General features: G+C 43.8%; 1 protein-coding gene and 1 long non-coding RNA gene across 9 annotated transcripts in view; one reads left to right on the top strand and one right to left on the bottom strand.

Annotated features, from left to right (window-relative positions):
* LOC128094987 (uncharacterized) overlaps positions 1-4,009 on the bottom strand; it is a 35,930-nt gene extending 31,921 nt beyond the window's left edge. For both annotated transcript variants that reach the window (XR_008213125.1, XR_008213126.1), the window contains exon 1: positions 3,897-4,009. This is a non-coding gene — a long non-coding RNA (uncharacterized LOC128094987). The remainder of the gene's footprint in view (positions 1-3,896) is intronic.
* The window catches only part of Rnf111 (ring finger protein 111), an 81,816-nt gene continuing 71,832 nt past the window's right edge, over positions 4,002-13,985 (top strand). For 2 of the 7 annotated variants that reach the window (XM_052713603.1, XM_052713575.1), the window contains exon 1: positions 4,002-4,268. The gene's annotated coding sequence lies outside the window, so the exon portion shown is untranslated. Of the gene's footprint in view, positions 4,269-4,372; positions 4,687-8,233; positions 8,427-13,985 lie in introns of those variants that run through there. The other 5 variants (XM_052713619.1, XM_052713609.1, XM_052713583.1 and 2 more) reach the window with 4 other exon arrangements.

Raw genomic sequence — 13,985 nt, 5'->3', positions numbered from 1 at the left:
GACTTGGATTTTTGTATGATTACTCAATTAAGTAATTTTTTTTTCCCAGCCTGGTCACTGTTTCCCCTTCCTCTGTTCTCTCCTTCTAGTCCATCCCCCTACCCCATCCACTCCCTCTCCCTTCCCTTCAGAAAAGTGCAGGCCTCACATGTATGTGAGTCAGCCACAGCATATCAAGTTGCAGCAATACTAGGCACCTCCTCTCCTATTAAGGCTGAACTAGGCAACCCAGTAGGAGGAAAGGGTCCCAAGAGCAGGCAACAGAGTCCGAGACAGCCCCTGCTCCCTCTGCCAGGAGTCCTACAGGAAGACCGAGCCACACAACTGCAACACGTGTGCAAAGGGCCCAGGTCAGTCCCATGCAAGTTCTCTGGTTGGCGGTTCAGTCTCTGTGAGGCCCCGTGAGCCTCCATGAGCCCAGGTCAGTTGACTCTGTGTTTTCGCATGGTGTCCTTGGTCCCTCTGGCTCCCATAATCCTTCCTCCCCCAGTTGCACAGTGTTTCCTGAGGTCTGCCTATGTTTGGCTGTGCGTCTCTGCGTCTGTTTCCATCAGTTGCTGGGTGAAGTCTCTCTGATGACAATTGGGCTAGGCAATGATCTCAGGTCTCTAGATCTGGCCTGGCCTCCAGTCCAAGACCTGGCGGTGTGGGCAGGGATAGAGTCAAGAGGGGATTCTCATTCTCACGTCTACCATCCTCATCCTTAGCACTACTCGTGCCCTCTTCCCAGTCCACCCTCTGCTCTGCACGTGGAATGTTCTCTCTAGTACTCAATCCTGATTAGCAGTGCTCAGATTATACTTTTTATTAATTTTCCTTAATGCCTTTTCATCATTTTAAGTAAAAACTATTTTAAACACATTAGTACAAAAAAAAAAAGTTCAAATGTCCTCAACCCACTTCTCTCCGTTCTTCCCCCTCACCTTTCGGTTACTCCCCAGTAAGTCAGAAGATCCTGGGAGGAAGCTGGCTTGGTGCTGTTCCAGGAACAGAATTCTCTGTCTTAGTGCACGTGACTCTCTCTGCCCAGAGCTCTCTATTTGCTTCATTTAGCCATCCTTTCTCATGTTGTCAAACTTGGTTTAAACCTTACTTCCTCCAGGTTTCTCTGTCATATTCTCTCTTCTTGTTTTCACAGCATGTAGCGCTCTCTAAGCACTTCCACATTAAGTATCAATCATGGACTTCCTTCCTGGATCCCATGAAAATGCTGCAAGTAGGGGAGTGGTGATGTATTTAGTACCTGCAGTACCTGGCAAGTGCTGGGTCCATGTCCATTAAACAAACGTCAGAGATACTAGAAGTTTAGACATGTGAGAAAGATGCAGAGGGGAAGGGTGGGTTGGAAATGTGTCAGAGGCAGAACTGGAAGGATCTGTCACTCACTCAATTAGAGGTAGGAAGTAAGGAAGACAGATAGCAGCCAAAAATGAACTTCAGGTTTCTATTTGGTGCTCTTGACAGACAGGAGAGCATGAGATAGTTGGAGAGCAGATACAATAAATATGTATATTCACTCATTTGGGATATGATGTCTATGAGATGCCTGTGTCCAAAAAATATAATTGTGAGACAAATTTTACCTTTTGAGTTACAGGAAGTGATAGTAAAGAGGGGGTTTTTTTGTTTGTTTTTTAAAGCAGGTGAATAAAATTTAATAGTGTATTTTCTTTTCTTTCTTTTTCTTTTTTTCATTTTTCCCCAAGACAGGGCCTCTCAGTGTAGTAGAACTCACTCCATAGACCAGGCTGGCCTCAAAATCAGAGATCTGCCTCCCTGTGCCTCCAAGTCCTGGAATTAAAGATGTGCACCACCACCTCCTGGCTAATAGTGTATTTTCTTTAACTCAGTATCTTAAGGTTTCTTTTGTTGTGAAGAGGCACCAAGACCACAACAACTCTTATAAAGGAAAAACATTGGGTGGTTTACATTTTCAGAGGTTTAGTCCATTATCATCATGGTGTGACATGGTAGTGTTCAAGTAGACATGATGCTAGAGAAGTAGCTGAAAGTTCCATAACTTTGACTTGAAGGCAACAGGAAGTGGTCTGTCTTACTAGGCGTGGCTTGAGCATATATGAGACCTCAAAGCAGGCCTCCACAGAGACACACTTTGTCCAAAAAGATCACACCTGCTCCAACAAGGCCACACCTCCCATTAGTGCCACTCCCTTTCAAACCACCACACCCAGAGTTTCTCCGTGATAACACATTAGGCCCAGGCTGGGGATGTGGTTCAGTGGCAGCATGCATGAGGCCCTCTGTTTGATCCCAAGCATCACAAAAAGAAAACAAGCAAACAAATGAAGCAACAGTTTTGGTACAGAGAATTGTTGAAGGCTGTCCTGTGCAGATGGGTAGTATTGGCTGTCCCCTCCTTTCTGTTTAATAGATGACCACCCCCTTTGTGTTAGGACGCAAAGTATCTCCAGATGTTATTGGCAAGTGGGAGGGAATCATCCCATCTGTATCTTGGCATGTGTGTATTTCTGTGATGTATACCCAGAATTCCCTGGCTATTTAATAGTGTGTTGGACTTGATTTCAGAATCAATTCACCTGAGTATTGAGCAGTTCTGATTTTTATTCAGTATCATGTATGATTTGGGAATCATTTGTTGTGAAAAATACCACAGACCATCTCGGTATTCATTAATTTAGCCCAACGAAGTAAAAACTTTAACATACACTCACTAGTAAAAAGTATTGGGCTTTTCACATTTTTGAACTGTAGTACTGAATGTTGATGTAGCTAATACAAACTCAAAGTGCTTTATTTTAAGTGTTCAAGAGCTGTGGCAAGTGTCTCTATCCTATTAAAGAATACAGGTCAAATACAGCTTTAGGAAATAAAAAAAGGAGGGGGACAGAAATAGAGGTTTGACACATCATGAGTCAACAAGTCATGGGCTCAGTCATCCAGGTGGTACTCTACTTTTAGAGAGAAGCAATTAGGGGGACTGAGGAAATCCAGATCCAATGCTCTTTCATTTCCCCTCGTTTGTAATTTAAAAACATCTTCTTCACTGAATATGGAAAACACGAGTGAATAAAATTATTGGTGAGCCAGTGTATAAAGAGGGAATTAATGCTGAACACTTAATTGGTAATATATGGAACTTTATATAAATCGTCATATTTGACCTCACAAGATCGTTTTTAAAGCATATAATGTTATCTTGGTTTATGAAAAAAGAAACCGAGTTTTTTTTTTTCTTGGTATTTTTTGAGATAGGGTTTCTCTGTGTAGTTTTGGTGCCTGTCCTGGATCTCGCTCTGTAGATCAGGCTGGCCTCAAACTCACAGAGATCCGCCTGGCTCTGCCTCCCGAGTGCTGGGACTAAAGGCGTGCGCCACCACCGCCTGGCAGAAACTGAGGTTTATAAAGGTGTTAATAAATCAGCTTTCTGACAGGACGTCTGTCTGCTTGACTGCAGACCCACACTGTCTTTACATCTTGTCCTCCTAGGGCACACAATGAATCATTGCAATCTTCTTGTTTTGTGAGGTCATTAAGAAGGCTTCTGAGATTATATAGCCAGAGCTCCCAGGCTATCTAAATACCACGCTTGAACTGATTCTGGAAACAATTCCCTTGAACAGCGAGATGTGATCTCTGGTTTGGGTATCATTTGCTGGGAAAGACCCCCACGTTTTTGCTTTAAGAGCACTGCAAGTGCAGTCAGTAAGCTGTAGTTGTAATTTTTAGTAGAGAAAAAGTAAGCGGGATGTAGGCAGAATTGAGTCCGAAATCACCGAAGGAAATGAACCCAACGAGCTTATTTTTAACGTCGCTCAACAGGGCCAACAGTCCGTGAAAGCCAGCGCGAAGGGGAAAAGGCTGGGACGCAGGGGGGCGGACCCGGTAGCCGCAGGTCCGCGCAGGCGCAGACATACCGACGTGAGAGGGCGTGAAGGTCCGGCGCGCTTGCTTTCCGAACTGTCGTAAAAGGCCCCCGGTGTCGCGCTCGCGCAGTCGGGGAGGGCCGGGCCAGGCTGCGGCGGCGGCGATGGTGGCGGGGTGCCGGGACTGCGCGGCGTAGACACGCCGGCCGTTCAGGGTCGCAAGCGCGCGTGGGCCGCGATCGGGCGTTCGGAGCCGGGTTGGGTCGAGCCGGGCTCAGTCGCACGCTCGGCCGCGGCGTTGACAGACGCCCTCCTAAGGAGAGCCACCCGGCCCGCCTCAGCCTCGCCTCGCCTGGTCGGGTGCTATTTGCCGGCCCGCGCCAGCGAGCCCCGGACCTGGCCGCTCGGGGGCTGCGGACTCGGGTGAGGGCGCCGGCGGAAGGGGGGTGCGGGGGAGGGGAGCGGCGCGGCGGCGCTTGCGCGCTGCGGGGGAGGGGCCGAGCTGTAGGGAGAAAGAGGAAGGGCCGCGGCCGGCGGCCGGGGTCGGCGGCAGGGGGATGACCGCGGGTCCCGGGCGGCGCGGAGCGGCTCATTGTGTCCGGGCGAGAGGAGTCTGTCCGCCGACACACCCACAGCCTCCCGCGAGGGAGTGGGTGAGGGGATCGCGCCCTGTCGCCGCTGCTCGCCGGCAGGACGGGGGCTGAAGGCCGAGGCGTGGGGGTGACAATGGAGTGAAGAAGGTAACCCGGGCCGAAGCCGGGAGCCGCCCGGTGCGGGCGAGCACGCGCAGTCCGTGGCCGAGCAGGAGACAGGCGCGTCTGATAGTGTGTGGAGTTGGCTGGTTAGTCATTAAAAAAAGATGTTTTCTTTATCCTGCCTAGATAATTGATCGGAGTCAGCAGTGGTGCGGTGGATGCATCGGGTTTTGTACTGAGAAATAGAGGTTTGTCACCACACTTCCTAGATTATAGGGCTTTATAGATAATGTCTTAAAGCAAATTTGAGTTTTAGCATCAAAAAACAAAACAACAACAACAAAAAACCTAAAACCAAAAACAAACCCCCCAAAACCCAGGAAGTTATAGTGCCTTCATTTAATTTGCTCTTGTCTGTAGTGTGAGGTGACTCCATTGTATTGTTGAGAGCTTTCCTGTTCCTTGATTTATGTACAGAGTGAGTTTAGAACTCCTGAGTAGTGTCGAGCCCGCTGACAGAGACTTCATTGTAAGAGTTCTGATAGCTCTTGAACCAAACTTCGTTCCATTTGGCAGTTTAATCTAATTTTCTTGTTTTTGGTACCTCTTTAATCAAAAAGAACAGAATGGGGAAAAAATGAACCGAAGTTCCATCTCCTTGCCTGTTTATGTTTGGAAAAGCTATCATGTGATTTTGAGTTTATGTAGACGTTCTTCCCGTAATTCTGATTTTACTTAGCTTTATTAGGATAGGGATGTACATTTAAAAAAAATGATTCGTGTGGGTGTATGTCAGTGTGTGGGTCTGCATGTGAGTGCAGGTGTCTGTGGAGGCCAGAATGATCTAGTATTCTGGAGCTAGAGTTAAGGGAGGTTTTGCACTGCCCTGTGTAGGTGCTGGGACCCCCAAGTTGGGTCCTCTGCAAGAATAGTAAGTGCTCTTGACTCCAAACCGTTTCTATCTATCAGCTCCAGATCTATAATTTGATAGTTTGTTACTATGCGGTTTTGTTTTTGCTTTTTCTTTTAGTAAAAATGTTTATGTAGAAACTAGTAACTGTAGTATTTTGTTACATTGTGACACAGGTCATAAGGAAGCTCTTCTACTCTAAAGAGAAACAAATTATTTAGCTTTACTTTTGTAACGAGTGCTTGGCGTGATGGCCCAAGCAAGCCGTGGGGGGAGGGGGGAGAAGGGGTATCTGTGAGTTCAAGGCTAGCCTGGTGTACATAGTGAGTTCTAGGACAGCCCCAGCTATGTAGAAAGACCCTGTCTTAAACACCTACCCCTAACATATGTATTACTTTTGCTACTCTTAAGAGTTTAACAAACATGGACAAAATAGTTCATTGTGTTCTGCTTGCTTGTCACCTAAGATTCTCAGTAGTATTTGAAAAAATTAGTGAGGATATTTGTGAATTGGGGAATATTAGCAAGAAGAGTCTTTTGTTGGTAGTCAGGGCTGGGCGTCATATGTGTGTGGTTTCTTTTGTCTTCTCTCCCCATTGGTCTCTGTCTGTTGGTCACTTGTATCTCAGATGTTTCACTAGAACTAGTTGGCCTTCAGCTCCTAGACTCAGGGACCTTCCTGCTTCGGCCTCTGGAGGAGCTGGGACTGCAGGTTTCTACCACTGGACTTTGGTCTAGAGTTTGTGTTTCACGAAAGCTATAATAAAAATAATTTTTTTTTTGGTTTTTGGAGACGGGGTTTCTCTGTGTAGTTTTGGTGCCTGTCCTGGATCTTGCTCTGTAGACCAGGCTGGCCTCGAACTCACGGAGATCTGCCTGGCTCTGCCTTCCCAGTGTGCCACCACTGCTTGGCTAAAAGTAATTTCTTTTAATGAGGAATGTATGCTAGCTGAGATTATGTTCAGCAAGTTTTGCTTTGGAGCTCCATGTTTGTGAGAAATTGAGACACACGTCTACTGGTTTTCCAAGAGAACAGCAGTTTACTTGCATGAAGCAAAGGAACAGTTAGTTATTCAGCAGGTACACCTGTATATGTATTTTTTTTTCTTAAGTTGAAAATATGGAATAAAAACACATTGCATCAAAACATTTAGAGCATTGTTTGTTTTATATATGCCGTGGTAAGGAAGGGCTTTGGTATTATGCTTTAGTGATGGCTTAGTTGTATGTGCCTCTGCTTTGACCCTGACCTGGTGGGCTGGGACTTTAATAGGGGGAAATATGACTGACAGTACAAAAAAAAATAGTAATTAAGATTTGTTAGAACTTGACATTAACATTCTGGGAGTGACAGTATCTTTAAAAAAAAAATCCAGGTCTAGAGATAGTAGATACGGGTTTTAGGTGTAGCATGGTTGTGGTACATTGGATCTGTGAGTGTATTGTTAACCTTTCCTGGGCTTACAGCTTCCTGAGTTAGTAAAATGAGTCTAAGAGTGATAAATGTTCATTTCTGGCCTTTGGTTTGTGTGTGTGTGTGCCACATTTAATAGCTTCTATTTTTAGTTCTTTTGGTATACACTGTTGAATTCCACAGATATTCAGAAAGAAATGCTCTATGGAGAGTATAATGCTGTCATGTTGCATGCATGCAAATGAAACACATACATATGTATTAACCTATGATGAAGCCATATTTGTTCCAGATAGTAGGTAGTGCTGTTCATTGGAGAAATTACTCAAGTGTTTTGTTGTTTGTTTTGTGTTTTCCTAAGATTGGGGCATTCTATAACCTGGTTCTCATATATCCTTGAGTTATGGCGAACTCCTGCTTCAGTCTCCAAAGTGATGGAGATTACAAGTATGAGCTGCTGTGTCCAGCTATACCAATTTTTTACAATTTTCAGGAAGTTCTAATAATGAATGCTCCCTCTTTTTTTTTTTGGAGACCAGGCTCTCAGGTATCTCAGGCTGACCTTGAACTCACTGTAAAGCCAAAGAGTCTCTCTGTCTTTTTGTTTTTTCAAGACAGGGTTTCTCTGTGTAGCCCTAGCTGTCCTGGAACTCACCCTGTAGACCAGGCTATCCTTGAACTGGTAGATCTGCCTGCCTCTTCTTCCTTAATGCTGGGATAAAAGATGTGCACCTCCATTGCCCAGCTATTCACTTAATTTCTAATTCTTTTGCTTTTACCTTCCAGGTTTTGAGTATTGTGAGCTACTACATTGTTTATAAAAATGGGACTTTTAATTACTTCTGATAACATCTTTTTCTTTTTTCTTTTTGGTTATTTTTGTTTTTTGAGACAGGTTCTTACTATGTAGCCTTGGCTAGCCTGGAACTTGCTAGGGTAGACCAGACTTTGAACTCAATAGAGATCCACCTGCCTCTGCCTGGAGTGTGCTTGAAGGCATATGCCTTCACACCTGGCTTAATGTCATTTTAAAAACAGTCCTGAGAACCTGGCATGGTGGTGCATGCCTTTAATCCCAGCACTCAGGAGGCATAGGCAGGTGAGTTTGAGGCCAATGTGGTCTTCATAGTGGATTCTAGGACAGGTGGGATTATCTAGAGAGATCTTCTCTTTAAAAAGGGGCGGGGGAGGGGAGACAAAACAAAACAAAACAGACAAGCTGGGTGGTGGCGCATGCTTTTAATAAAAACAAACAAAAGTCCCAGGTAACTTATTTTTCTTTCAGAAATGTGTGATTATTGTTCAGCAAAGTTCAGAATTATATTTGACTGTCTTGTACTTTATTCTCTCTCTTTCTTGTATCTCCCAGGTTGCTGCCCAGGTTTCTGCAGGTACTCAGAAATTGCCATCAGATGAAAAACAAGTTACAAATGATAGGAACACTTAGCAGAACTGGTATTTTACACAGAGGCTGTACATTACGATTTTCTCAACAAGTGTGTACTGACTGTCCCGTGCTGTCACTGACCGGTCTGCAAGGATGAAGGCACTGCCTTCGTGAAGTAAGACATTCTGTTGAGTGGCACTTATAACTAGGATAGGTAGTGGTGAGTGCCTTGAAGAAAATAAGACCATTTGGAGACTATGAATGGCATTGGGGTTCTTGTATGAGTCAAAAGGTGGCGAAACCACTTTTTAGAGAAAATCTCAGATGAGATAAAGATATTATGTTTACTTATGTAGGTACATGTCTATAGATTTTAGAGGTAGAGACTGAAGAATAAGTGAGAAAAGGGATGGAGATTTAGCTTGGGGTCGAGTGTTTGCCAAAACTTTTCAAGGCCCTGAGTTGCACTGAGAAAAAGGGGGCTGACATGGGTAGTTCAGTAGTAGAATTCTCATCTGTCTTGTATCTGTACATGTGTATGCATGTTCATGTGTATATGGAGACCAGAGGACAACCTTGAGTGTTGGTCCTCAGATACTGTATTGTAGATGTAATTATAAATGGTTTTATTAAATAAGAGACACAGAGCCAAATGCAGAGTTAAAAGCCCAGAGATCAGAGAGCAGTAGCCAAAAGCTGAGACCACCTTCTTACCACCGGCTGCCGCTGCTGTCGTTCCCCTGAGAAAGAGACCTACTTCCTGTGTGTCTGTCTTTTTATTGACTTTCTGTTCTGCCTTCTCATTGGTTGTAAACCCAACTACATGACCTCCTCATCACTGCCTGTCTATACAGACCTCTAGGTCTCTATGGTTGGTATTGAGATTAAAGGTATGTGTCTCCATGCTGGCTGTATCCTTGAACACACAGAGATCTGCCTGTCATGTGATCAGGATTAAGGGCATGTGCTACCACTGCCAGACTTCTGCTAAATGGCTTGCTATTAGCTCTGACCCCCCAGGCACTTTTATTTATTAACATACAAATAAAATCACATTTCAGCACAAATAAAATATCACCAAACTGTATTACTCAGGGTTCTCAAGAGGAACAGAACTTATTGAAGGATCTATTTAGTATAGAAAGGGGGTGTGTTAGAGTGGCTTACAGGTTGTGGTCCAGCTAGTCCAACAATGGATGTCTACCAATGGAAAGTCTAAGAATCAGACAGTTGTTCAGTCCATGAGGCTGGATGTCTCATGCCATACTGATGTATGAAGACATCAGTATACTGGATGTCTTCAGTATATGCTGGAATCCAGATGAAGTAGGCTCTTTTTTTAGAAGTAGGCTCTTATGCCAGTGAAGGAATAAACTTGCCAGCAAGAATGAGGTCAAGCAGGCAAAGAACAAAAGCTTCCTTTTTCCATGACCTTATATAGGCTGCCACCAGAAGGTGTGGCCCAGATCTTCCCAATTTAAAAGATCTGGATTAAAGGTAGGCCTTCCCACTTCAAATGATTTAATTCAAGGAAGATCTCTCATAGGTGTACCCAGATGGTTGGGTTTTACAGATATAGTCAAGCTAACAACCAAGAATAGCTGTAACATTTGCTGTCCACCTTGGTTTTTCTGGGATTGGGGTGGAGGTAAAGGTAGGGAACAGGGTCGGTCTGTCATTGGCTTATCATTCAGTAGGTTAGACTGGCTGTTAAAAGAGCTTCAGGGATCCACCTGTCTTCTCCCCCCGCAGCACGGGTCTTACTAGGGAGTGTCCACATTATAGGCGGTTCCTGTATCTTGGTATATTTCACAGCCGTTCTACCAACTGTCCATGGGTATTTTTTATTATTTATCTTAATTTTTTTGTTTGTTTTGTTTTGAGATAAGGTCTTACTATGTCGACTTGGGTAGCCCGTCATTCACTATGTAGATCAGGCTGGCCTTGAATTTATAGAGAACTACTTCTGCCTCCCAGTGCTGGGATTAAAGGTTGTGGTACCAGGCCCAACCTTGCTTTTCAAGATTTACCTGTTTTTTCCAAGCAATATTTTGAATTTATTTTTGAACCAACTACTATCTGAACATGGTTTTAAAAAATCAATCTCAAAAGACTAAAAGTTAAAAAAAGCCGGGCGGTGGTGGCGCACGCCTTTAATCCCAGCACTCGGGAGGCAGAGCCAGGCGGATCTCTGTGAGTTCGAGGCCAGCCTGGTCTCCAAAGCGAGTTCCAGGAAAGGCGCAAAGCTACACAGAGAAACCCTGTCTCGAAAAACCAAAAAAAAAAAAAAAAAAAAAGAGTATCCCAAGTCACTCATCAATATCTTAGTCCCATTGCTTAAAAAACCCTTTCTGTCTCAACAGTTAACTTTTCTGGGACTGTGAGATGGCTCCATGGGTCAAGTGCTTGCTGTACAGGCTTCACCACCTGAAGTCCATCCTTGGACCCATTGTAGAAGGAGAGAGCCAGTCCTTGAAAGTTGTTTCTTGACCTTTACGGGTGCCAAGGCATATGTGTACTCACACACACACATCATACACCCCCATCAATAGAATAAATAAGTCTTTTTCTAGGGGCTACAGATGAGCTCAGTGGTAGAGCATTTTCATAACACAACCTGGGTTTGAATCATAGCTCTGCAGGGGAAGAAATCGAAGGAAAGCTATTCTTTTCTTGTGTATGCATTCCTATTTCTTGCCTTATCCCCCCCCTACCTGCTGGCTATGGATTGAATATAGGCAAGTATTCTGCCATTGAGTCTCATCCCTTCAGCCCCCATGATCCTAGTACTTGGAAATATGTCTGTAGTTTTTCTCTCTCTCTCTTTCTTTTATATTGAGACAGGGTCTCTCTCTATAACCCTGGCTAGCCTGGAACTAACTATGTAGACTAGGTTGTCCTTGAATTTATAGAGACCCACCTGCCTCTGTCTCTTAAGTATTGGGATTAAAGACTTGCACCATCATACCTGGCCCTGCTCTTACGGTTGTCTATGTGTCTAGAAAGTAGCTCAGTGTGTGTGAGGAGTTGATGTACCTCAAAATGTCTCCCAGGTTGAAGCTATTTCACAGTGGTAATAAGTTTTATTTGTTGTATTAATAATGTCATCAGTAGTTCACATTTGCAGTGATCATACAAAAGAGCACCTGCATAAGTCATGACGGTGGGTAACTGCCCTAGCCATCACTGAACTTACCGTGAGGACAGTGGGCAACTTCACTAGCCATCATTGTACTCATAATGACAGCATTGGACAACACACTAGCCATCATTGTACTCATAATGACTGCACATAACACTGTAAAAATGCTATTGCACTTAAAAGTTTTTTTTGTTTGTTTTGTTTGTTTTTTTTTCTCTCGAGACATGGTTTCTCTGTGTAGCTTTGCGCCTTTCCTGGAACTCACTCTGTAGCCCAGGCTGGTCTTGAACTCACAGAGATCCGCCTGCCTCTGCCTCCCTGAGTGCTGGGATTAATGGCGTGCGCCACCACCGCCCGGCTAAAAATATTCTTTAAAAAATTTTTAAAGATTTTTTTTTATTTTATGTGTATGAGTGCTTTGCTTGCATGTGTATCTGTGTAGTATGTGTTTGTCTGGTACCCACAGACGAGGGCATCAGATCCCCTGGAATTGGAGTTACACATGGTTGTGAGCAGCTATGAGGGTAGTAGGAATTGAAACCAGGTACCTTAGAAGGGCAGGAAGTGTTCTTAACCACTGAGCCATCTCTCTAGCACCTTAATATTCTACCTGGTGTAGGTGTAGTGATGCACACTTTTAATCCCAGTACATGGGAGGCAGAGGCAGGTGGATCTCTGCCAGTTCAAGGTCAGCCTGGTCAACAGATGAGTTCCAGGATAGCCAGAGCTGCATAGTGAGACCCGGTGGTCTTGAAAACCCTGCCCCATCTATATTCTTTGTGAGTAGTCAGAATTAGTATGTTGTTAAATTTACTTTGAATACATTCACTGTGTAATATCCTATGTGATGATGCTGAGCATGGTGGTGTATGCTTATGGAATGCCAATTTTTCAAGAGACTGAGACAGGGTGCTTATGAATTAAGGCCAGCCTGGACTACAGGGCATTCTAGTCAGATCTGGGCTGTAATGAAAAACTATCTCAAAAAATATTAGTCTGGGGTTAAAGCTCAGTTAATAGAGTGATTGCCTAGGATGCCTGATAACCTGAGGTTCAATTCCAGCACCCGCTTGACATGGGGAAACATAACCGTTTGGGAAGTAAAGGTAATAAGAACAGAAGTTCAAGGTTATCCCTACATATCAAGTTTGAGGTCATTGTGGTGTACATGAAACTCGTGTCTTCAAAAAGAAAAACAAAAAACAACAGCAAAAAAAAAAAAAAGTTCCGTAACACTTCATGTGATGAAATAGGAAGGATGTTAGGTTGGGTCACACTTCTGCATACTGAAATGAGGCGCTTGTCTGGAGGAATAGAACGTGTATGATTAATAAATGAAATGAATGTGTCATTTCAAGAACAACTGAACAGCTCACTCAGCTTTTAACCTTAGAAAACTTAGCTTTCCTTATGAGCTTAGCAGTTGCTCAGGACTTTGCTGAGAGGTCATGATAGTCACAGCGGGCTGGGCAGTGCTGATGTCTGAACAAGGCCCAGTGAGTGGTGGGTGAGCTCTGTCACAGAGTATATTCTTGGCCCTTTTTCTTTCAGTCACCCAGGCTGGCTTCAGGTTTGCTTACCTTCCTTAGGCTCCTGAAGAGCTGGGATTACAAGTGGGTGTTCCTGTGCCTACCTGTGTGCTGTTAAATATAATATAATCTATTCACTTCTGCAAGGGGCGCCATTATTCAGTATTGTTTTAAATGGCCAGTGTATCACATTAGAAAATCATTAATAGGTGAAAGATTTGTATGAAGTTCAAGACAGAGGAGGGTTTGTTTTTGAGACAGGGTCTCAACTATGTTCTGTATAGCCCAGGCTGGCCTAGAACTTGTTGTGTAGCTAAGTCTGATCCTTCTCCCTTAGACTTCGAGGTCTTAGTATTACCAACATAAGCCATAGCATTTGGCAAGCAACAGACTTTCAAGTGCGATTATATGAAAAGTTGGACTGCTGCAGTTTCAGAGTCCACACTGCAGCTGTCCTCTGTTCAACTACCCTGTCCTACACTTACCTGAGAAAAGTTATTAAAAATACTACTTCCTTTTTATAGCAAATACTTACATGGAACTGGATTTTCTTAAAATTTAACCAGCACAACCTATCATAGGTTCAGAACTAAAGCAGATATAGGAGCTGGCTTTCTGCTGTGAAGCCAGACATTAAGAGATTCATAAAAATGCATAGCATTTCTTTCTCATTATTTTGGAAACATTTATAAGTGTTAGTTTTTTAGTGTATAATACTATTACTTTTACAAATGTACTCAGTTGTACTTTCAAGTGTGTTATTAGTAGATAAAAGCTATATATCAAAATTGGATTCTTAGGGTATGAAGAACTTCAGAAGCCAAAAAGCTGAGAACTGCTGCTGTTCCAGAGAATTTAACCAGTTGTAAACATCTTTAAAAATCTCTTTATTAGGCCAGACAGTGATGGCGAGCCTTTGATCCCAGCACTTGGGAGGCAGAGGCAGGTGGATCTCTGTGAGTTACAGGCCAGTCTGGTCTACAAAGTGAGTTCCAGGACAGCCAGGGCTGTTACTCAGAGAAATCCTATCTTGAAAAAACAAACAAAGAAACTTTTTACTACC

The sequence above is a fragment of the Peromyscus californicus genome, unplaced genomic scaffold (genome assembly GCF_007827085.1).
Source record: "Peromyscus californicus insignis strain IS unplaced genomic scaffold, ASM782708v3 Scaffold_11__1_contigs__length_118956290, whole genome shotgun sequence".
NCBI lineage: Eukaryota > Metazoa > Chordata > Mammalia > Rodentia > Cricetidae > Peromyscus > Peromyscus californicus.
The sequence above is the reverse complement of the archived record's forward strand: the minus strand, read 5'-3'. Positions and strand labels throughout refer to the sequence as shown.